Raw genomic sequence first — 25,844 nt, forward strand, 5'->3', positions numbered from 1 at the left:
GGCAGCAAATTAATAGTCATCATCAGCCCAGTTTTCAAGAACACACTCCAGCTTCAACCTTGTTTATTCTGCCTGTTCAGTAGATGTGAAGATTGCTTCATCTGAGAACAAACATTGCATAAGAAAATCGAGAAAAATTCTTCGTACTTCAGAAGACTTCTAAATTATGAAACCACATATGAAATATGTTTGTGAAGAAGATATTTAAACATTTATAGACATTCAAATGGTTTTCATATCTATTATTTTGCTGCTTGTTCAGTGTATTGCTGCTGTGTAATTATATTTCTTGTAAATAAATAATGCTGGTTGTTTGAACCTGAATTATATTAATTTGACAGCATGAGTTTTCAGACTTTTGCAGTGTTTGGAAGTATAGGGTTGACAGCCCGTACAATATCACTGTGAACTATTGCAATAAAAGTGCACTCGAGTATAAAATATTGCAGTAAAAACGTTATTGTTAATCCTGTGACAATCTATTTCAATTTATAACATGCATAAAGGTTAAATTTTATATCATTCATTCTCGTCTTTTGGGAGTAGCCACTTTACCGAGAACATGATTGAAGGGAGTTGGGAACAAGCCTGAGTTATTACCATGGTGCCAAGCCAGCAGAATGGAGGTATACCATTGAACTTATACTGTTCGAAGAGAGTCGATGAAATGGTTTATTCAAAATTTAGTTAAAATGAGTGCTTGGGTAGTTTTTAATCTTGGCTCTGTGCTAAAGCTGGAAGTAGATTGCAACTAAATTGAATCACAATCAGTGCGAGACCACCCATGAACCCATGCCTTCAGTGGTCTTGGCAATGATTTATGTCCTGTCTTCCCACAATATACTGCCACTTTCACTTCAATGCACTTTAGCGCTGAGTAAGCATTGGATTGAGGATAGATGGAAAGCAATATGGTGAAAATTTCCCCAGAAAACAAAGCAAGTTGAACTAACCTCAGGGTTTTGTTGGCAATGTATCTGTGTAAAACTACATGTCAGAAAGAAGGTTGTGCTGCATTAAAGTTACAGATTTATCTGAATTGGTTCTGTTCTTTTCCTATGGTTGAGTTGAAATAATCCAATACGACTGAATGCCTTCCTAATGTTTGCATACTCATCCAACACATAAAGAGTGTGTTGCCGAATTGCCTTGACATAAGTTTCGACAATGTAAATATTTTATACTTCACTCAGGTCTTTTTATCAGCTGACAACTCTGCAGTATAAGTACTTAACATTTGACAAAGATGGTAAGTAGAAAGAGCCAGAAGTAACAGAACAGTTCACCTAATTGGTTGAACATTCCTGATGCACTTAAATGGGAGCTCCTTAAGGGAAGGAATCATATTGGCTGCAGGGAACTTCTTATTGAGACAGACTGAGTTGAAGCTTCTGCCTCACCTACATCTCAGACATTGTTGCGAAGGACATAATATCATCAAGCCACGAGCGGCAGGAATATACCCCAATAGTTTAACAGCAGTGGGTACAGGTAGCAAATAATGCATTTCAATGCATTTCGTTGTCTCTGTAGGTCAACATCTCAAAGTAGGTCAACATCAGGAGCAGGACTTGTGGATTGACTGCAATGCAGTGACATATTTACAGTCCTTTCCATACAGTCAATACCAAGCTGATCGTGCACCACTCTGTATGTGCCATGACATGTCCCAGCCCTATCCACCCTTCCCTCCTATGTGCCAATTTCGACCTCAAATCCCCAGAGCAAACTTCACTCCAGCTCCTCCTCCACCCGGTGCCACACATTACTGGAGTGGACAGTCAGAAACCTTGTTCCTTAGATGAAAAAATCAAATGCAAGAGGGGAGAGCTTTGAGGTGAGAGGGACAACGTCTAACGGAGCAGTGTGGGCAAGTTTTTTACAATGAAGAATCAAGAGAGTCAAGAGTGTTTTATTGTCATATGTCCCAGATAGAACAATGAAATTCTTACTTGCTGCAGCACAACAGAATATGCAAACATAGCATGATATGACAAATGAGAGAGCAAAAAGAAAAGCTCAGTGTATATAAACACATACTCACAACATACCCATATATATTTGATTGATAAAAATACATCTATTCATGCTCCTGAACACATCATCAGTGATGTAACCTGGGGTCAATGGGTGTTTCGGGTCTTTCAATATCAGACAGCCTCACCGAGGCGACCCAGCCGTGGTTGATCAGACCACGACTTGTGTTCAGGTGGCATTCGCTCCTCCCATGGACCTTCTCTCCTGATCCAGAGCCATCTTGAGGCCTTCTCCGCTGCCTCTGTGGTGTTCTTGATGGCTCTTCTCCTCGCCACTGCGATGATGCGGAGTAGAGCCATCACATATATATACACACATACTCAAAAAACAAACAAAACAGTGCAACAATAATAATAATAATAATAATAATAATAATAATAATAATAATAATAATAATATTCCATTGTTGTTCAGAGCCTATATGAGTAGCCTGATGGCTGTTGGGAAGAAGCTGTACTTGAACCTGGACGTTACAGTTTTTAGGCTCCTGTACCTTCTTCCCGATGGCAGTGGTGAATTGAGTGTGTAGCCAGGATGGTGTGGGTCTCTGATGATGTTTGCTGTCTTAAGCCCCTGTCCCACTTAGGAAACCTGAACGGAAATCTCTGGAGACTTTGCACCCCACCCAAGGTTTCCGTGCAGTTCCCGGAGGTTGCAGGTGGTTGCCGGAGGTTGCAGGTAGTGGAAGCAGGTAGGGAGACTGACAAAAACCTCCGGGAACCACACGGAAACCTTGGGTGGGGCGCAAAGTCTCCAGAGGTTTCCATTCAGGCTTCCTAAGTGGGACAGGGGCATTACTGTGCACCTGTAGAAGTGCAAGAGAATCCTCTTTGACATACCGAAGCTCCGTAATCTTCTCAGGAATAGAGGTGCTGATATGCTTTCCTTATAATTGCATCAGTGCTGGGTCCAGGAAAGATATTCGGAAATCTGCATGCCCAGGAATTTGAAGTTTTTGATTCTCTCCACCTTCGTCCCATTGATATAAACAGGATTGTGGGTCCTCATCCTTCCTTTTCTAAAGTCTACAATCAGTTCTTTGGTTTTACTGATATTGAGAGCCAGGTTGTTGTGCTGGCACCATTTGGTCAATCGGTCGATCTCACATCTATACTCGCCATCTGTAATTCGTCCCACAACGGTGGTGAATGTCTGGTATGTGCTGCCAGGGGTGGTGGTGGAGGCAGATACAATAGTGGCATTTAAGAGCTTTTGGATAGGCACATGGACACGCAGGAATGAAGGGATATGGATTATGTGCAGGCAGATAAGAGTTGGTCTTGGCATTATGCTCGGCAAAGGCATTGTATGTTGAAATGCCTGCTCCTGTGACATACTGTTCTATGAGCTATGTTCTATATTACACTGTAAAATACTGATCATTTGAAAATCTTGATGGTTCAGTAGCTGAATCAGTCATCATTCTGAAATCTGAGCTGGGGCCCAGAGTCTGGATGGTTGTGTGTTGCCAGGTTCGTGTTCTGGACTGGAACTGGAGCTGGGATCAAGTCAAGTCAAGTCAAGTCAAGTCAAGTTTATTTGTCACATACACATACGAGATGTGCAGTGAAATGAAAGTGGCAATGCTCGCGGACTTTTGTGCAAAAGACAAACAACAAAACAACCAAACAAATTATAAACACAATCATAACCCACATATTCTTTTACATAATAAATAATAGAAGGAAAAACGTTCTGGAGAGTTAGTCCCTGGTGAGAAAGGCGTTTACAGTCCGAATTGCCTCTGGGAAGAAACTCCTTCTCAACCTCTCCGTTCTCACTGCATGGCAACGGAGGCGTTTGCCTGACCGTAGCGGCTGGAATAGTCCGTTGCAGGGGTGGAAGAGGTCTCTCATGATTTTGTTTGCTCTGGAGTTGCACCTCCTGTTGTATAGTTCCTGCAGGGGGGTGAGTGAAGTTCCCATAGTGCGTTCGGCCGAACGCACTATCAGGACTGTGGACCAGTTTCTGAACCAGAACTTCAGGGGCTGGGAATTAGGATAGGTTTGCAGGATCTGGGGAGCTGGTATATTATTCAATTCAATGGGTTCACTGGGGAGTTCATTGTTGCATTGTGTAAAAAAAGTGTAATAAAGTCACATCTGGTACTTACAAGAGGGACGTCCAATAATTCAGAAAATGCTGGTCAGCAGGAATAGAGGAACATATATTCTGGGAGATTGATATCAGCTGCAAGATCAATAGGGTTGTCATGGTAGGGGATTTTAACTTTCTCGTTATACACTGGGACTGCCAAAGTGCCAAGAGTTTAGATGGGGTGGAATTTTTTTAATGTGTTCAGGAAAGTTTCCTCAATGTAATATGCAGAGGGCCCTACAAGGAAAAGAGGGCAACGCTTGACCTAGTATTTGGGATTTGTGCAGGGCAAGTGAATGTAGTGTCAGTTGGCCAGCCTTTTGGGACCAGCAATCACAGTTTTAAACTAGTTTTGGATAAGGACAGGGATAGTCCACAAACTCCTTAATTGGTGTAAGGCCAACTTTGATAGTTTAGACAGGAGCTTGCAAAAGATGATCGGATTAGGTTGTTTGTGGGCAGAGGGATGTCCGGAAAGTGGGATTGTTAAAGAAACGTGATCATGAGAGTTCCAGGTGTACATGTAAACATGTTGCCGTTAAAAGTGAAGGGCAAGGTTGGTAAGTGTAAGGAACGATGAGAGAAATTAAGATTCTGCACAGAAAAAGTAGGAGGCTTGAGTCAGGTTTAGCCAGCTAGGGTCAAATGTATCCCTGGAGTAGAGGCGATTGAGGAACATTCCTCAAAGTATATCAAAAGAGTAAGAAGAGGATAGCTCTGGCAGAAGATTAATGAGCATTCAAGGAGATTTTAGAAGTATATTCATGGAAAAAGGGTATCTTGAGAGAGAGAATAGGGCCTCTCAGAAACTAAATCTCCCGCGGATCCATCTATGTGTGGAGCTGCAGGAGATGGGCAAGATTCTCAATGATTATTCCTCCTTTGATTTTACAGTGAAGAAAGACACAAAGACCAAGGACATTGGGATGCTTAATGGAGGTGCCTTGAGGACAGTTCCTAATTATTTAAAGGAGGTGTTGGATCTGGAAAACATATGAAAGTAGATGCATTTCGAGGGCCGGATTAAATATATCCAAGGACATTGTGGGAACCAAGAGAAGAGAGTGTAGGAGTCGTGACTAAGATATATGAATCATTGCCTGACCAAGGAGAGATGCTGGAAGACTGGAGGGTGGCTAACATGTGTCACTATTTAGGAAGGGCTGCAAAGAGAAACCTGGGAACTATAGACCAATAAGCTTAACATCTGTGGTGGGAAAATTATTGGAGAGGATTCTGAGGAATAAGTTATACATGCATTTGGTTAGACAGGTTGTTTTGGGATAGTCAGCATGGCTTTGTATGTGGGTGATTGTTCTCACAAATTTGATTGATAATGTTGCAGAATTAACCAAGAAAATTGTTGAGGGCAGGGCCGTAGACATAGCCTATGTGAACCTCATTAAGTCCTTTGATGAGGTTCCGCATGGTAGGCTGCTCTGGGAGCATTGGATCCAGGGAGAGCTAGTTGACTGGGTACAGAATTGGCTTCATGGAAAGAAATATAGGGTGATGGTGGAAGGAATTATTTTCTGACCAGTTTGTGTGTCTCAGGGATCGGTGCTGGGTCCGTTGCTGCTTGTGGCCCCATATCAATGATTTGGATGAGAATGTACAAGGCATAATTAGTAAGTTTGCAGATGCAACTAAAATAAGTAGTATTGTAAAGGTGAAGATGGTTATTGAAAATTATAGCGGGATATTGATCAACTGGGCACGTGGGCCGAGGAATGGCTGATGGAGTTTAAATCGGATAAATGTGAGGTTTTGTATTTTGGGAAGTCAAACCAGAGCAGCACCTCCACATTGAATGCTGGGGCTCTGAAGAGGTTGTGGAGTAGAGGGATTTAGAAATAAAAGTACATAGTTTCCTGCAAATGGCATCACAGGTAGATAGGTTGCAGGAGAAGGCTTTTAGCATGTTGGCCTTCCTCAGTCAAGGAATTGAGAATTGAGTGTGGGACGAAACCAAAGATCTCGGAGAAAACCCATGTGGTCACGGGGAGAACGTGCAAACTCCATACAGACAGCACCCATAGTCGGATCCAACCCAGGTCTCTGACGCTGTAAGTGCTGTAAGGCAGCAACTCTACCGCTGCTGCCACAAAAAATACTTCAACAGACTATGCTCATAATCCTCTTCTCCCTTTCAAGGGAATCTTGGGAACAAGAGAAGCATGGCTTCTGTTTCATCAAGGAGCTGTTATGGGTAAGATGCGGGGTGGGAGGGAGGGGTAATTGCAACTTGCATTGTTCTTATTGATCTTTTGCTTCATCATCAACTATTTATCTGCCCCTTTCTCCTTGATTCTAGGGCGTGTAGGTCTCTTGAGCAGGATACAAAGTGCTGGAGGAAGAGAGACAGAGAGATAGAGAGACATATGGAGCTGCAGATGCTGTATTCTTGCATAGAACACAAGGTGATGGAGTAACTCAGGAGGTCAGGCATCATCTCAATATATCACCTATCCATGTCCTCCAGATATGCTGCCGATTCGCTGGATTACTCCAGCACTTTGTGTTCTTTGTAACTCAGTGGGTCAGGCAACATCTGGAAGGGTCTGGACCTGGGATGTTGTCTGCCCATTCCCTCCAACGATGTGGCCTGACCCACTGAGCTCCTCCAGCACCTTTTGGTTTGCTCAAGTTTCCAATATTAGCAGTTCTGTGTGTCTCCCTTGTTCCTCTCTAGTTTTTCAGGTGAATCAATTGAAGATCACCCAGAGGTTAAAACGCTGGAAGAAAAGCAATAGAAAATGGTTTCCTCTAATGTGTCGGAAAGAACTGCAGATCATGCATTCTTTCTCTGTGTAAGAAAGAACTGCAGGTGCTGGTAAAATCGAAGGTAGGCACAAAACGCTGGAGTAACTCGACGGGTGAGGCAGCATCTATGAAGAGAAGGAATGGGCGATGTTTTGGTTGGCAACTCTTCTTCAGATTGGAGGTCCTTCTTCAGTTTGAAGAAGGGTCTCGACCGGAAATGTTGCCCATTCCTTCTCTCCAGAGATGCTGCCTGTCCCACTGAGTTACTGCAGCATTTTGTGTCTATCTATGGTTCCCTCGATGCTTAGCTGATATTATGTTAGAGTTTGACAGGAATGATCAGGAGGATGTACGTTGGACGAGATTCCAGAATGAGCAAGATATTTCTGTCGGTTACTACAATAAATTACAATTAAAACACAAAGTACTTGTGCTATAACTCCAGGATAAACACTCAACTAAGAGAGCCAAGCACAAAGCCAAAGTATTATCTAATAATACTTACAATAGAGATGATTGTGTCACTGTGGGGCAATTCTGCTGGCACACGGTACCTTTCAGAATATCCTACCTGTATTAAGGCTTCTTTAATAAATGTGACTGTGCAGAAATGACTCAGACAGATGAATAACAATTGTAAGCGCACACGTTAAGGTCAGGTGTTCAGGTTTCTAATGTTGTCAGGATCCTACAAATGGGCCTGCAGCTGTTTCATTGAAAGTTACATCTGAGGAATAAGTACATAATTAAACGGAGTGCTTGGATCCAAAATCACCCATGTGGCAAGTTCAGTTGCAATTACATTTCAAAGTGGTTACACATAAGGATAATCGCTGTTCCTGTTTTTATTTCAGCATAGCATGACAGCAGCATGCACTCAATGTAAGTGTTTTAAAAAAAAAGAGATGGCTGGCCCCTGCCATTGCACATTGCAGTTCCCATGGTACGACCTACACTGACGCTGAGGAAAAAAAATAATTTACGTCATAAACGGAACCAATGAGTTACTTGGAGTGCGTCAGGTCATTGTCTCCCAATCATTAACCTCTCCTTTCTGGAAATCCCCCCTCCAGAGCTGCCATTTTATAGACCCAACCACAGACAATACACTTCTACCTTCTGTCTGAGTCCTAAAATCAGGGCTATGCTGCCAAACATTATTTCAGCCTGTTCTTGTTGCATATAAATTATTTCTTCTTACCTTGACTCTATTCCTAGTCCCATCATTCAGTCACTTCTGTCACATCTAGGCCACCTCTCATGCCCGCTGCCACTTTGATCTCAATCAGTCCATTTCAACAATGGATGGTAGACATAAAATGTTGGAGTAAATCAGCGGGACAGGCAGCATCTCTGGAGAGAAGGAATGGGTGATGTTTCAGGTCGAGACTCTTCTTCAGATGGATGTGCAGATTGTCCATGCCTCCATTACAAACCAGAATGGCTGGACTACCCTTCATTTCAATGTTCTTACATAGGAATAAAACCAAGTTGTTCAATAAACATTGAGCAAGACTGATTTATTTATCAATATAGAGGAGTGGTAATAACTTGCTGAGGAGCAAAAATAGTGTACTTATTTAATTAAAAAAAAGGAACTTATGCAAGAAGATTCATAGAGACAGGATTTATATGCACTAGGAAGAGAATGTGTTTATTAGTGGCAGTTGGCATGGCTTTGGTGGTTTGCATTTATCTAGGGAAGAAAGATGGTAGTGGTGGACCGGTGTTATTCTGGCTAGAGGTGTGACCAATGTGTTCAGCAGTATCTTTGCTGAGACCTCTGCTATTTGTGATGGGTTGGTTGGTAAGTTTGTAGATGACTCAAAGCTGTGAACAATGTGGGAAGCTGTCGAATGATGCAACGGGATATAGATCAGTTACAGCTGCGGGCACAAATGGCAAATGGAGTTTAATCCGGGCAAGTGTGAGGTGTTGCACATTGGGAACTCAAAGGTAAAGGGAAGATAAACATTTACAGGATCCTTAATGCATTGAGTCAAGAGTCAAGAGTCAAGAGTCAAGAGTCAATTTAATTGTCATTTGGACCCCTGGAGGTCCAAATGAAATGCCGTTTCTGCAGCCATACATTACACACAAATAGACCCCAGACACAACATAATTACATTTAACATAAACATCCATCACATAGCTGTGATGGAAGGCCAAATAAACTTCTCTCTCCACTGCACTCTCCCCCCCCCCCCCCCGATGTCAGAGTCAAAGTCATAGCCCCCGGCTGGCGATGGCGATTGTCCCGCGGCCATTAAAGCCACGCCGGGTGATGCGAGGTCGCACACCGGGTCTTGATGTTGGAGCCCCCGGTGTGCGCTCGCAGAGTCCGCGGCCATTCCAGCCGCGCGGGGCAGTGATGTAGGCCCCGCTCCAGGAGCTCTTCGACCCCGCAACTCGGGCGGGAGAAGTCGCCGCCGCAGAAGCCCCGAAAAGCGGTCTCCCCCCAGGGAGCCGTGGGCTCCCGGCGCCGTCGTCCACAGACCTGTAGAGAGCCTCCGACTCTCCGGCAGCAGCAGCAGCAGCAGCAGCAGCAGCAGCAGCAGCAACAGCATCAGCAGCAGCAGCGCTCCTCCACCGCTCCGGACTCGGCCAGCTCCGCGACGGCAACGGTGAGTCGGCACCTGAGTCCCCGGTCTCTTCCTGTTGGAGGCCGCTCCTCGTTGCGGCCTCAACGACGACTGAGACCCGACGAGAAAAGGTCGGGGCTCCAGTGCAGGGAGAGATTCAAAAAGTTCCCCCCCCCCTCCCACCCCCCCACCCCCCCCCACACACACCCCAACATAAAATAACAAACACTACATAAAAACACAGACAAAAAATAATAAAAACGCGGACAGGCTGCAGAGGCCACTGCTGGCCAGAGCCGCGCCGCCTATTGCCTATTGATGGGCAGAGCGGCCTTGGGGTTCCAGTCCATAGCTCTCTGAAAGTAGCAACGCAAGCAGATAGAATGGTAGAGATGCATATGATGCACTTCCCTTCATTGTTGTGGCATTGAGTATTAGTTCAGTTTAATTTATTTTCACATATAAGCTATTGTTGCTTGCTTTCCAGACAATAGATGATTACAATCGAGCCATTTAAGTGTGTCTAGTTTAATGATAAGAGAATGACATTCAGGGCAAAGACAGCAACGTCCGAACTAGGATAGTGCAAGGGTCACCAAAGAGGCAGATAGTAGTTCAGCACTGCTTTCTGGTTGTGATAGGATGATTCAGTTGCCTGATAACAGCTGGGAAGAGACTGTCCCTGAATCTGGAGGTGTGTGTTTCCTAGAATTAGGATGTCATGTTGTAGCTTTATAGAACTTTAGTTAGGCCACATGTCGAGTATTGTATGTAGTTCTGGTCACCCCATTATAAGAAGGGAGGTTTCAAAGTGGGTGCAGAAGAGATTTCTCAGGGAGCTGCCTGAATCAGAAGGTATTGATTCTAATCTGTAGCATCTGGGAACTTTCTGCAGCATCTCAGGCAACTATAATGTATAATATATATAATTTATAATTGTGTATATTAAGAGGAATAAATGAAATATAATATATGTTAATTACATTTCATTTATTCCTCTTAATCAGCAACATGCTGATTCCGCCATTTGGTCCCAGTCTCCATACCCTTATTGCCTTATTCATGGGCTTGGGCGCAGCTGATAGAGACGCTGACTCACAGCGCCAGGCACCCAGGTTCGATCTCAACCTTGGGTGCTGACTATGTGGAATTTGCAAGTTCTCTCCATGGCTGTTGTAGGCTTCCTCCAGGTGTTCCGGTTTTCTCCCAAATCACAAAGACACGAGGATATGTAAGTTAAATGGCTTCTATAAATTGCCCCAAAATGTAGGGAGTGGACACAAAAGTGGGATAATATAGAACTAATCTGAACTGGTGAGCGATGGTCAGCATGGACTCAGTGGGCTGAAGGGCCAGTCTCCATGCTATATTTTTCTTCATCATCAATTTATCTGTCGAAGACTTTTAGAAATCCAAATATATTACCTCTACCCTGTTACTCTCGACATCCTTCCTTGTCACTTTTCCAAAGAATTCACTGAAGCTGATGAAGCAAAACTTTCCTTTTAATTTCAGCGTTAAGTAATATATTGCATTTTTGCTAGAAATTGAATTATGTGGCAGCAAGTTTTAAGCACTTAGCATACAAAATTCAATTTTATTGAGTTTAGTTCATCCTGCTGATAATTTCTAAGTAAAATTACAGTAATTAGTAACATGGTCTATCCATCTCTGTATCAGTTCCTTGTTATTATGCCTGACATAGAATATAAAACAGTACAGCACAAGAACAGGCCCTTCTGCTCACAACATCTGTGCCGACCATAATGCCAAGACATCACTTACCAACCTGCACTTAACCCATATCCCTCCTTTCCCTGCATATTTATATGCCTATCCAAACTCTTTTAAATACGACTATCGTCTCTGCTTAAACCATCACCCCTGGCAGCAAAGACTTGACCTGCACATCTCCTTTAAACTTTGCCCCTCTCACCTTAAAGCAATGCCCTTTAGGATTCTGACCTCTATGCCTTTCACATCTTTATATACTTCTAACAGATCTCCCTGCAACCTCCTCGTTCCAGAGAAAACAATCCAAGTCTGGCTAACGTTTCCCTGTAGCTGATAACCACTAATTCAGGCATCATTCCGGTAAACCTCCTCTGAACCCTTTCCAAAGTCGCCACGTCCTTCATGTAATGGGGTGATCAGAATGGCACACAGCCTTCTCTCAATGTCAGTTATGATGTCAATTGGTCATGTTTCACCTGTTAGAGAAATAAATCAGAACTCAATTTTTCATGCTACAACTGTTCTGGATCAATGTCATTAGAATTAGCGGACATCGCATCAGTTTATTGCTTTTCTTGCTATTTAATGGGTCACCTCACTGGCATCATGAAGAACTGACCAGGCAACTTCAGAAATGACTGCAGGTTACTCACTGCAAAGTCCAACCAAGATTGCTTCAGCTAACATGCTCAAGTAGTTTTGTTTTAATCTCTCTCCTTCCCAGTCCTGGCAAAGGTCTTCAACCTGAAACATTATCTCTGTTCTCTTTGAGCAGTTTTGGCCTGACCTATTGAGCCTATGTGTTTTTATTTTTGAGCTCAAGCATTTAACCTTTGAGCTGGTCATTCCATGGGAGCCTTTAATGGTGACACTGTTTGCAGCCCTGCTGTGCTGGCTGTGTTTGGCTCCTTAGGATGGATGGGGAACTCGGGGCAGGAGATAAGGACATGCTCATCACCAAAAGCCTACTTCGGGGAGTGCTTGGAAACCCCACCGCCTAATTTGAATGGAGACACAAAGGGACTGTAGATGCTGGAATCTACACCAAAAAATAAACTGCTGAAGTAGCTTAGCACGACAAACAGAACCTGTGGAAGCAAAAGGATGGTCAATATTTTGGGTTGAGATCTTGCATAATTAGATCTCTCTGATGAATAATGCAGTTGCAGCTTCAGTTCTAAGACAGACATTATGATATGTCATAAGGTTATAAGTGAAGGGGGTAGAGTAAGGCTATTCGACCCATCAGGGCTACTCTGCCATTCAATCGTGGCTGATCTATCTCTCCTCCTATTCACATTCTCCTGCCTCTCCCCATAACTGACACCCATAATAATCAAGAATCAAGATATGTATGACATTCTGTGGAAAGAACTTCAGCTATGGTTCCATGTCTAGACAGTTCTTGACATGAAATGCAAGATCAGGTCATTTCTCTATTTCCTTGCAGCTCCATAATTTCATGTCTTTCAATCTGTTTTTTTGCTGCTGTATCAGAGAGGTCAACTGGACATTGTATTCATGTTGAAATGATTTGATCTATTTTGATTTCAGTGGGAAACAAATGGCATCTCAGCCACCAGAATTACCAGACTTCTCATGAGAACCGGCAGCTATTGAATGTATTTTTGTTCCCGCATTTTCTCTTAGTTAAGGAACTACCTTTTCATTAAAATGAGAAGTTTCCACTCCCATCATGCATAGGTTGTTGTGGATCATAAGAAGAATTTCCTCATGGGTCAGGGAGAGTATCCTCAACAAAGCAGATGACCAGAAGCTTGGAGTGCTTGGAACTATGATATGAAAGCATTGCAGTGCTTTAGTTGCAAGACGGGCAGGACTGGCACAGCAATGTTTCAGGATTTTGTTGTTTCAGATATGATAGTGAGTGGAAATATGTGAAAGAGTTGCATTACTAATCAGGGAGAATGTGAGAGTAACACACAGAGAGGAAATACTGGAGAGTTCATCCACTGAAGCAACATGAGTACTTTAGCTTCTAGCATTACACGTACAGCCATACAGATGCTGACTGGCCTGCTGAGATACTCCAGCACTTAGTATTCTCTGCAAAATTCCAGCATCTGCAGTTTATGGTGTCTACATAGAAGGATATGGACTTAAAGCAAACTGTGGGATTAGTGTGGATGGGCAAAATGGCTGGCCTGGCTGTGGCATGCTGAGTGGCTAGTTTCATTGCTGTATAACCATGATTCGCTTTATATTGTGATCAGGAACCAGAATGTTAAATTGTCAATTCTTTTTTAAAGGCTGGCCACAATATTGGAAAATATTCACAATAATCATATTATCTCCGCCTTCTTCCAAAACTATTTTTTAAATATTGATTTTATTCTTTTACAGCTTTGCTGCTACGAAACCAGTAGATCCATAATTTTAGACAGTAGGACTTGGGCAAATGCCAAAACCTTGCCAAGAACAAACAGAACACTTTTTGTTAAAGACTCGCTGCCTGCACAAATGTAAGCAATTAAATTATGTAATTTTTGTAATTCCGTGATTCATTTTAGAGTATTTGGATTTCAGTTAGATGGTTCATTTTGTTGCAAATAACTCATAGGTCAAATATTTGTATGAACAGCTCTGGAAAGGGTTTGTGAAAAATACATGTGAAGTTCACCGTTTGCAAATGCCATCGAGCTAATGCTTTAATGCAAATATCAACGAAGGTCCAGGTCACCTGTTTTCCAGTCTCTGCCAATGTGGCAAGTGGCATGGTTTCAATGCTGAATGCATGTGTTCACACCACTGACCACATTTGATGCATTATCATCTGTTGACAACAACACTGTATTAATTAACTTCTAGATGATGCTATTTTTAATTTATAAATCTAAGAAGCTTACAGCCCAAAACCCTTTTGGTCTATTATGTATGTCAGCAATTTCACTGATCTTGTTTCATCTTGCAGCCCTGCATTTTTCTCTGTTTATCGTGTTAACTCATTGTTCCCGATGTTCACTGAAGATAGACACAAAATGCAGGAGTAACTCAGGCAGCATCTCTGGAGAGAAGGAATGGGTAACGCTTTGGTTCGAGACCCTTCTTTAGACTGTGAGTCAGGAGAGAGGGAGTCTAGAGATATGGAAGGGTAAGGTGTGAAAATGGCAGATCAAAGCAGACGATGTTAAGGAAATGTAGCATGGTTCAATGTAAGCTGAGGGGAAGGTGGAAAGGAGGCATACAATCAGTAAAAGTAATCAGGAGGATCTGCATCCCAGGGTACTTAAGGAGGTGGCTCTGGAAATCATAGACTCATTGGTGATCATTTTCCAATATTCTTTAGATTCAGAATCAGTTCCTGTGGATTGTAGTGTAGCTAATGTTATCCTACTTTTTGAGAAAGGCGGGAGAGAGAAAACAGGGAATTATAGACCAGTTAGCCTGACATTGGTGGTGGGAAAGATGCTGGAGTCAATCATAAAAGATGAAATAGCGGCACATTTGGACAGCAGTAGCAGGTTCGGTCTGAGTTAGCATGGATTTATGGAGGGGAAATCATGCTTGACTAATCTTCTGGAATTTTTTGACGATGTAACTAGGAAACATAGAAACATAGAAATACAGAAAATAGGTGCAGGAGGAGGCCATTCGGCCCTTCGAGCCAGCTCCGCCATTCATTGTGATCATGGCTGATCGTCCCCAATCAATAACCCATGCCTGCCTTCTCCCCATATCCCTTGATTCCACTAGCCCCTGGAGCTCTATCTAACTCTATCTAATGCGATAGGAAAATGGACAAGGGAGAGCCAGACTTTCAGAGAGCATTTGATAAGATCCCACATAGGAGATTTGTGGGCAAAATTAAACCACATGGTATTGGGGGTAGGGTGCTGACATGGATAGTAAAATTGGTTAGCATACAGGAAACAAACAGTAAGGATTAACGGGTTCCTTTCACAATGGCAGGCAGTGACTAGTGGGGTACCGCAAGGCTCGGTGCTGACACCGCAGCTATTTACAATATACATTAATGATCTAGATGACGGGATTAAAAGTAACATTAGCAAATTTGCAGATGACACAAAGCTGGGTGGCAATGACTTGGACAGATTGGGTGTGTGGGCAGATGCATGGCAGATACAGTTTAATGTGGATAAATTTGAGGTTATCCACTTTGGTAGCAAAAATAGGAACGCAAATTATTATCTAAATGGTGTCAAGTTGGGAAAGGGGGAAGAACATTGGGAGCTGGGGGTCCTTGTTCATCAGTCACTGAAAGTAAGCATGTAGCTACAGCAGGCAGTGATGAAAGCGAATGGCATGTTGACCTTCATAATAAGAGTTGAGCATAGGAGCAAAGAGATTCTTCTGCAGTTGTACAGGTCTCTAGTGAGACCACACCTGGAGTATTGTGTGCAGTTTTATACTCCAAATTTGAGGAAGGACATTCTTGCTATTGAGGGAGTGCAGCTTAGGTTCACCAGTTTAATTCCCGAGATGGCGGGACTGTCATATGTTGATAGAATGGAGCAGCTGAGCTTGTATACTCTGGAATTTAGGATGAGAGGGGATCTTATTGAAACATATAACATTATTAACAGTTTGGACATGCTGGAGGCAGGAAACATGTTCCCGATGTTGGGGGACTCCAGAACCAGGGGCCACAGTTTAAGAATAAGGGATAAGCCATTTAGAATGGAGATGAGGAAAAACCTTTTCACATAGAGAGTTGTGAGTCTGTGGAATTCTCTACCTCAGAAGGCGGTGGAGGCCGGTTCTCTGGATGCTTTCAAGAGAGAATTAGATAGCGGAGTCAGGGGATATGGGGAAAAGGCAAGAACGGGGTGCTGATTGAGGATGATCAGCCATGATCACATTGAATGGCAGTGCTGGCTCGAAGGGCCGAATGGCCTCCTCCTGCACCTATTGTCTATTGTCCCCACCCGTCGGTCGGTGCCGTCATCGACCACCACACTTGCGTCTTAGCCCCACATCTTTACAACAATTACCTACTAAACAATACATAAATAAGTGATGTTTCTGTCACATTGGTGATTATGCGTATGTTTTGGCTGCCTTCTTCTGTAGTTTGCAAAAAACCTCATTGTCAGCGTTTTTATGATGGCGTGGGCCATGGAAGGTATTACATTGGTTCAAGGCTTTCTTTTAAGTAAGATGTCTCCAGTAAGATGGCTACTCAGAAAGCGATTTGCATCGGCAATTTAGTGAATACAATTGAAATTAGCCTACACCAATTAAATACTGTATTTTGGGCCTTTCCTGAGATAATACCTCTCAGACTATCATATTTACCTTGAGACAAAATCTACTTGCAGTTGTTGTTTCAGCATTACTGAAGGAGGCAACAGTCAGATTATTAATAGCAAATGTTTTACTTATCTTCACAATAATGAATTTGCTGTTAACATACAGAATGAATTACACAAATTCGCATTTTTGCCATTTAAAGAAAGATTAAAAGAGACAATGGTTTCAATCATAATATTAATAAATTGTTGTAAATTGTGACACAGAGCATTGCTTTTATGTTGTGGCAGATGTCATCTTAATATATATTATTTATTATCGAGAGGTAAGCCATTTTCTTCATTAATTTCTTTATCCTCTTCAACTCCTGACAACACATACAGGGATTTGCTGAATAAATAGATTCACTGCAAATGTCTAGTCAACTCAACAAACCTCATGCAGGCATATAAATATTGTAGTCCTCATTCTTAGCATCCAGTATTGTTCATATTAATAAATACAACAATACTTGTAGCAATACTGGGCAGCATGGTGGTGCAGTGGTAGAGTTGCTGCATTACAGCGCTTGCAGCGTCGGAGGCATGGGTTCGATCCCAACTACGGGTGCTGTCTGTATGGAGTTTGTACGTTCTCCCTGTGACCTGCATGTGTTTTCTCCGAGATCTATAGTTTCCTCCCACACTCCAAAGCCGTATAGGTTTGTAGGTTAATTGGCTTGGCATAAATGTAAATTGTCCCTAGTGTGTGTAGAACAGTGTTAATGTGCGGGAATTGCTGGTTGGCACGGACCCGGTGGGCCGAAGGGCCTGTTTCAGCTCTATATCTCTAAACTAAACTAAACTAAATGTCAGTCTCTGCTTATTCATTCACTTTATTGCTTTTGGAATTCAAAAATAGAAAACTAAAAATTAGCATCATCTCAGTGGTCAACTTTCTCCCCAATCATGAACTCGCTCATGGTTTTCATCTTTAGTGCAAAAATATTACATCAGGGATGACACTGTAACAATGACTTCACACTGTAACAATGAACGCACGGGAACAGGTTGATTTATATTGAAGGATGATAGTGACGAGATGGTCCGCGTCTGTGAGGGGGTGTCGTCCCTCATTGTCTGTGGGTAAGTGGGGTACTGCTGTCGATCATGGGCTTGCCCTGACGGCTCAGCATTGCCCTCAAAGCTGAGACACTGACAGTCTCATGCTTGCCCCAGTTGCTCACCTGCCCAGATGCGAGATGCTGGTGGTCTTGGGCTCGTTCCAGCAGCTCTGTTTTTCTCTCCATATGAGGACACAGTCCACATCATCTGTGGGCAAGTGGGTTGGTACTGGTAGTCTCAGGCTTGCCCCAGCGGCACAGTCTTGGCCTCAGAGAGGAGGAACTGCCTTGTATTGAAGGATTAGTGTTGATATGGTACAAGTGCATTAATATATACTGGCAAAATGCTGGAGAAACTCAGCGGGTGATCCCTAGGCACACAGCATAAGCGGAGACCCACAGCCATCCGTCCAATGTTTAAGAAAGAACTGCAGATGCTGGTAAAATTGAAGGTGGACGCAAAATGCTGGAGAAACTCAGCGGGTGAGGCAGCATCTATGGAGAGAAGGAATTAGTCTGAATAAGGGTCTCGGCCCGAAGCATCGGCAATTCCTTCTCTCTATAGATGCTGCCTCACCCGCTGAGTTTCTCCAGCATTTTGTGTCTGCCATCAGTCCAATGTCCGGGCCACACACACACGCTCTTCACGAGATGTGACCAGAGTTGCACCGACTGCCTGTCACTCTCTCTGCAGTCCCTGTCCGCCCGAACAGTCAGAAAGCCATCTGCACTCCAGAACACTCTCATTGCATGACATCCCTGCAGCACAGAGTCCACTGCACTCACGATAATCCCTCCGAGTCCCCACCAGCACAGGCAGCATCCATCTTGCTTCCGGTACCTCGCACTCCTCACTGTGATGGAAGGCGAATAACTTTTACCTTCTTCCTCCTTTTGCCTCACAGTCGGGGTGATCGAATCCCGCGTATCGGGGGCGATCGTGGCTCCCACAATCAGGGCAGTCAAAGTTGCTGCAGCTGGAGTTCCCGGAGCCGATCCCAGCTCCACGATGTTAGGCAGCAGTGCGGATGACGATATGACTCAGAAAAAGTGGCATCTCCGTCAAGGAAAGAGATAAAATTAAAAAAAAAAAAACTTTTTTAAATAAAATAAATAACATTATAAAAATGATGCTTTCAAAGGTTCATCTGTGGAAACTGGTGATAGTAATTGTAGGCAAGCTGAATTTTCTTCATCTTCTGAGGAAGCAGAGTTGTGCTTTCCTGTCCTTAGCATCATTGTAGTTGGACCAGGAAAAATCGCTGATGAAATTTAAATTGAGACTTGAAGCTCCATGTCCATTTCAGCACAATTGATACACACTGGGATACGTACTCCACCTCGCTTCCTAAAGTCAGTGACTAGCTCCTTTGTTTTTGTTGATAATGAGGGAGAGGGTGTTCTCTCGACACCATGCTACTGAACTCTCTATTTCATTCCTGTACTCTGTCTCATTATTGTTTAAAATTGAGCCCATTGTGGAGCTGTCATTTGCAAATTTGTAAATGGAAAAAGAGCAGAATTTCACCGCACAGTCATGAGTGTATCGGGAGTTTAGTAAGCTGCAGAGAAAGTACCCTTGTGGGGCACTTGTGTTGAGAATTATCATGGAAGTTATTTTGTCATCTAACCTTACTGATTGCAGTCTGTAGATCAGGAAGCCACGGATTCAGTAGCACAGAGTGGTGCGGACTCCTAGGGTTTGGAGTTTGGTTGGAATTATGGTTTTGAATGCAGAACTATAGTCAATTCATAGGAGTCAGATGTAGGTCCTTGTTATCCAGACGCAATCTTAGGCAAGAGCCAAGGAGGTGGCATCTGCCATGGACATGTTATGGTGGTACAACCTGATCGGACCTGACCTGCGAGGCCAAGACTGGCAAGATTTGCAGCCCTCTGGCCTTCCGAAGCACCCGACTACGTCTCAACAAAGAAAAATCACCTATTGAACCTCACGACCAGACCCCTGACCAAGCACAACCTAATGCATGAATCTGCATGAACTACTGCATCCAACGGCATCAATCAACATGCCCAGACTACTGGAGTTGGAACTTGGCATTAGCTGCGTTTTTGTTGCTGGGAGAGGAGTTTGAATGCATCAGCTTCAAGTTGCTATTGAGTACTGCTTGCTGTTTCCACAGTATGTTTGTGGTATTGCACAGTGCTATAATGCCCAAGTAGGGGTTCGTTAGTCAAGCTTCTTCTTCTTATTGAGCCCACACACAAGATTAGAAGTTGTTGAGCCAGAGCTGAACCCACTTCTCGGCATCTGCGCACAATGGTGTCTGTCTTGCACTTCTTGTGCTTCTTGTGCGTGGTGGTAGAAAGATTGGTGAAAACAGGACTTTGACGTAAACTTTCTTTGACTCCATTAGTCTAGCTGAATGACCCAAGTGTTGGTGTAGGTTTAGGTTTATTATTGTCATATACCAAGGTACAGTGAAAAGCTTTGCTTTGCATACCTTCCAATCACATTGGTTAACACCATACATACTGTAAATACAAACAAGGCAAACTCCAGTACAATAGGTAGAGGAAGGGGAAGATACAGAATACAGAATATTATTCTCAGCATTGTAATGCATCAATTGCATTGACAAAATCCAATGTCCACTTTGTGGTAGAGGTGAATCAGACAGCACCCCAGCTGATTTAGGACCGTTCAGTAGCTGTACCTGAATCTGGTGGTGCACACCCTCAAGCTTTCAAGTCGTCATCTTAGAACGTAGACCAGTACAGCACAGGAACTGGCCCTTTGGACCTCAATGTTTGTGTCAAGTTAAACGGATCTCATCTGCCTGTACATGATCCATATTTCTCTACTCCCTGCACTTCCATGTGCCTATCTAAAAGCTTCTTAAATGTCACTATTGAATCTGCCTCCACCACCACCAATGTGTTCCAGGCTCCCACTGCTCTCTGTGTAAAAAACTTGCTCCGCACATCTCCATTAAACTGTTCCCCTCTCACCGTATCGCTTTAACCTTGAACCTATGCACTGTAAACTACTGCAACATGCTCAGAGAGACTGCTTCCACGTCACATTTGGGCATTGGTTCTTGGATATAGACTCAGCAGTGATGAAGTACTGGGGATGTATTTGCTGGTCATGATGGTGTGTGGAAGGAAACCTGAAGATGGTGGCATTCCAATACACCTTATGCCCCTGGTGATCTTGGTGTAGAAATCCTGATTTACGAGACACTGTTGGATTCGGGATGAATAACTGTTGTGGACTTTGTCTATGGGACACAATCCAACCGTGGGTTAAAGGGTGCAGCACAAAAAAGTGCGGGTTGGTACGTTATCTAGCCACTGTATGTGTAAGATACAAAGTGCAGAATAATATTCTCAGCATTGTGTAAGACAGAACTGCATATTCTGGTTGTAGGGATAGAGAGAGAGGGAATGCCGGGGCTACCTGAAGTGAGAGAAATCAATATTCATACCACTGGGCTGTAAGCTGCCCAAGCAAAATATGAGATGCTGTTTCTCCAATTTACGTTTAGCCTCACTCTGGCAATGGAGGAGACCGAGGACAAAAAGGTCTGTGGAGGAATGGGAAGGAGAATTAAAGTTTCCAGCAACCGGGAGATCAGGTTGGTTCATGCGAACTGAGCGAAGGTGTTCTGCAAAATGATCGCCCAGTCTGCGTTTGGTCTCGCCAATGTATAATAGTCCACATCTTGAACAACGGTACAGTAGATGAGGTTGGAGGAGGTGCAAGTGAACCTCTGCCTAATCTGAAAGAACTGTCAGGGTCCCTGGCCAGAGTCGAGGGAGGAGGTGTAGGGACAGGTGTTGCATCTTCTGCGGTTGCAGGGGAAGGTACCTGGGGAGGGGGTTGTTTCACTCTCGACTGTTCCTGATGTGTAAATGGATGGGAGAATCTTGGAGAAGCTGATGAGAATATGGGGAGAATACAATAATGTATTAATGTTAATTTGGGTAAAACGGTGGTTGATATTTAGCATAGACTCGATGGGACTTGGTGGGCCAAATGGCCTAATTCTGCTCCTATGTCTTATAGGTGAAGGGCCTTAATGGCCTGTCCCACTTGGGCTGTCATTTATGCGACAGGCCAGTAGTGACTGACGTGCGATGGTCGTGCGCGTCATCATGCGTCTGCACAGCCGTCTGGAGTGCGTGACGTCATTTAAAGAATGACGTGCCTGAGAAGGGTCTCAACCCGAAACCTCACCCATTGCTTCTCTCCAAAGATGCTGCCGGTCCTGTTGAGTTACTCCAGCATTTTGTGTCTATCTCCAATCGTCTTGGCCCCACTCTGGAAGTAGGAGTGGGGGCGGATCCCGGTCCACAACGGCCATGAGCTCTGGCCGAGTTCGGCGATCATTTGCCTGCTTCTGCTGCTGTTGAAGGTGAGACGTTGCGTCGCGCCACGGTCTTGGGCCTGTCCCACTTTGGCCGTCAGTTACGCGACAGGCTGGTGGCGCGTGATAATTTTGTTCAGTACGAAGTCCACACTCCTCCACACCACTCCATGCGCCTGTTCCATGCTACCCACGCGCTACTCATGTGCTACCCACATGCTACCCACACGCTACCCACATGCTAGCAGGTCGTGTAAATGGCGCGCGAATGACAGCCAAGTTGGTCAGGCCCTTTACTCAATGCTATGTGACTATGACTCTATCATTTAGTCTTCTTCAGCAGTTTACTGGGCACCTTCAGACCAATTTCCACACTCCCATTACTCTGTAGAATGTGACAGATATTGTCTGGTGGTCACACTGGTCTGGTGCTGGCAGCCTCCACCTGGGACCGACCTCGAGGCTCTGAGATAAGTCAGAGCCAGGACTTGCTGGCCGACTTCGGGGCTGTGGTGGCGTTGTGGCCGGCGGCGTCCCGACCTCGGAGCCTCAGAGGCTCGGCCACAGGCCCAGTGGACACGGCCGCGGGCCCAGTGGAAGACAACGTCGGGAGCTCGCAGGTCCCAGGTTGGTGACCGGTTTTCTGGAGCTCCTGCAATGACAGCTTCGTCCACTGGACTGGAGGGTGGCAGCTTCGGCAGCTTCGACAGCCCCGGGCCATGGAGTTTGCACCAGCCCGTTAGCGGAGCTCAGATTCGGCCGCTGGACTTACCATCACCCGGCGGGGTCCCAACATCGAAAGCCTGGATCGCCTCAATGCAGAGGGAGAAGAGGAGGGAAGAGACAAAGACTTTAAGATTTTTGCCTTCCATCACAGTGAGGAGGTGCCTGGTAGATTCACTGTGGTGGATGTTAAACTGTGTTAAGTGTGTGTTTTGTTATTTTATTCTATGTTATTTATGATCGCCCTGTTACGAGGGCTTCGATCGCCCCGACTGCGGACATTTCAATTTGCCCGACCACGAGACAAAATGAGGAAAGAAGGTATAAGTTATTTGCCTTCTATCACAGTGGGGTATGTGAGGTCGCCGAAAAAACAAGATGGACGTGCGGAGGGAGTGCCGACCACGGGACAAAATGAGGAAAGAAGGTATAAGTTATTTGCCTTCTATCACAGTGGGGTATGTGAGGTCGCCGAAAAAACAAGATGGACGTGCGGAGGGAGTGCCGTGAGTGAAGCGATCTCGATGTTTGCGGGGACATCGCGCCACACGGGACATCCTGGATTCTAATGTGAGTGTGGACGGCTTTCTGATTGTTCGGGCGGACCGGGAATGCACAGAGAGTGACGTTGATCTGTACAACTCTGGTCACATCACGGTGAAGGAGCGTGTGTGTGGCCCGGACATTGAACTGATGGCTGTGGGTCTCCGCTTATGCTGTGTGTCCTGGGGATTCTCACACGCTGCTGTGATGGCTGTTCATGTTTAATCTCAATGTAGTTTTGTATCTTGTTGTGTTTTTTGTATGACTGCACGGTAAATCAAATTTCACCAGCTCAGAACACGTGACAATAAAGGACCATTGAAACATTGAATGTACGCTATTACATCATTCCTTTGGGACTTGAGATCAAGTTCCCCTTGGATAGATACAAAATGCTGGAGTAACTCAGCGGGACAGGCAGCATCTCTGGAGAGAAGGAAAGTGTTATGTTTACGGGTCGAGTCTGAAGAAGGGTCTCGATCCGAAACGTCACCCATTCCTTCACTCCAGAGATGCTGCCTGTCCCGCTGAGTTACTCCAGAATTTTGTGTCTATCTTCAGTTTAAACCTGCATCTACAGTTCCATCCAACAGATTTCCCCTTTGCCTTTGAATATCAGGTCCCGTTGATTGCTGCATGCATGTCTATGACTGGACAATATTGCAACATAATAACCATTGTCCTCATTCTCAAAGATATTCCCTGCAATCCCTTTGCTGGTCTATGGAAGGGCTGAACAGCAGTGATTCTAAGAAGCCGATGATCACATATGCATTTGTACTGTTCTATACTTGAAATTTTTTCTGGTGAAACTTTTCAGTCCACCGAGCACAGCAAGCAGCGTCTTCTCCCCTTACCCAATGGGGGTTTGCTTATATATGCTGTTGATTGGTACTCCTGTGACAATGTTGCTCTACAACATTACCCTGAGGTGCCTGCTTCTCATGTTAGCTCCTTTTTATCATCAAATAATTTGTTGCAGTCACAGTAACTGCTGTTGAGCTGTTAGATCATTTGCTCATAGTTATCTAACCAAAATCATTCCATATTCTTCTTTGAGATATCTGTCTCTGATGGAATAGGAACTTGCTCTGATGGTTGACGAGCCCCAGTACAAAATTCCAGTCTTGTAACATCCTTTGGGCTCAACATCTACTTCTTAACCTTGAGTTAAGCTGTGACGTGCTTTAAACTATTGAGATTCTTCTCTTTGCATCTGCTCATCAGATTTCTGAGCTTTCAGTCACACTCTAACTCCATCTCTTTTACGCTCTACTTCAAAACCATTACCTTCCTTGCTACAGTCTTAATCCAATGTGATGTCAACATGCAATATTCACCAGAGAAACAAGGAACTGCTGATGCTGGTTTACTTGCTGGTGTTGTGCTGATTCCTACTGGCATTCTTCTGCGATAATATTTACTGAACGGGATACTAAAAATTCATGCGTACAAGCTCTTTGCATATGAGCTCTTGGAAAACTTTTGCTCTCCTCAGATCTAACAAAACATCTTCTGTCATTCCTAGATTTCCTTTTTCAGAGTTGAACTCCACCCATTACTTGCCAGGCTTTGTCCAGCCCCTCCTCTTTACAATTGTTTTCCTCCCCCCAGCTCCTCCCACAATCTGATGAAAGGTTCCAATCTGAAACGCCACCTATTTATGTTCTCCAGAAATTGTGCCTGACCCACTCAAGCACTCTGTGTCTTTTTTTGCAAACCAGCATTTGCAGTTCTTTGTTCTTCATTTGGCACTGAGTATACTGGGTCTAGAACAGGTTGCAGCTTGCTTTTTTCTAAGAACAGCAAGCTCAATATTGAGATAGGCTTGTCCATTGGAAATGTTATCTCTGCCTTACATTGTCTCCCCACTTCAGCTCAAAGTTTCTTCTTGAGAACCACAGGAACATGGTTTGGTGAATGTACCATCAGCGTTTTCATCTCTTTTCAGACCAAAAAATATATGCCTTCTAATATCGATGTTCCATGAAAGATATCAACATGAGACGCATGGCTTCTGTTGAATTAGTGTTCCTGGTATACCCTTACCAATTATGTCTTCAGTATTACACTGTTTCTTTGTACTGTGTTTCTTAGGCACTATAATGAAATATCAGGAATAGCTTCTTCCTCTCTGTTATCAGGCTTCTGAACTGTCATTCTATAAGCTTGGGTTCAGCCCATTAGACTTTATCTCTGGAACTGTTGCTCTAAAGTGCTGAGAACTATATTCTGCATTCTGTATCTTTTCCTTTGCTCTATTTATTGTACTTGATGCTTGGCTTCATTGTATTTATGTATAGTGATATCTGATTTGATTTGAAGCTTTTCTGCACCTCACTACATGTAACAATAGCAGCCCCGTGCAAAGCTTTTCAAAAAGGGGGGTGGCATGATAGGATGTGCGGAACCAGGGTTGGTTTACAGGGCAAGGCCAACAAATGCCCTTGCATTAGTAGAAGTAGTGGTAAATGGCAATAAACACTCAGGAGCACGTTCCATTGTTTTGCACAATTCGCAGGCATTGCCACTTTCATTTTACTGCACATCTTGCCTTAGATTGACTTGACGATAAGTGGCATCACACACATTGACTACCCCCACACACTAACTACCCCACCACACACGCGCTAACTACCCCCCTTGTCAATATATTAATGTTATTGATATGCTCCTATTACCCCATAACCACCCCAT

Source organism: Leucoraja erinacea, chromosome 19 (genome assembly GCF_028641065.1).
Source record: "Leucoraja erinacea ecotype New England chromosome 19, Leri_hhj_1, whole genome shotgun sequence".
Taxonomy (NCBI): Eukaryota; Metazoa; Chordata; class Chondrichthyes; order Rajiformes; family Rajidae; genus Leucoraja; species Leucoraja erinaceus.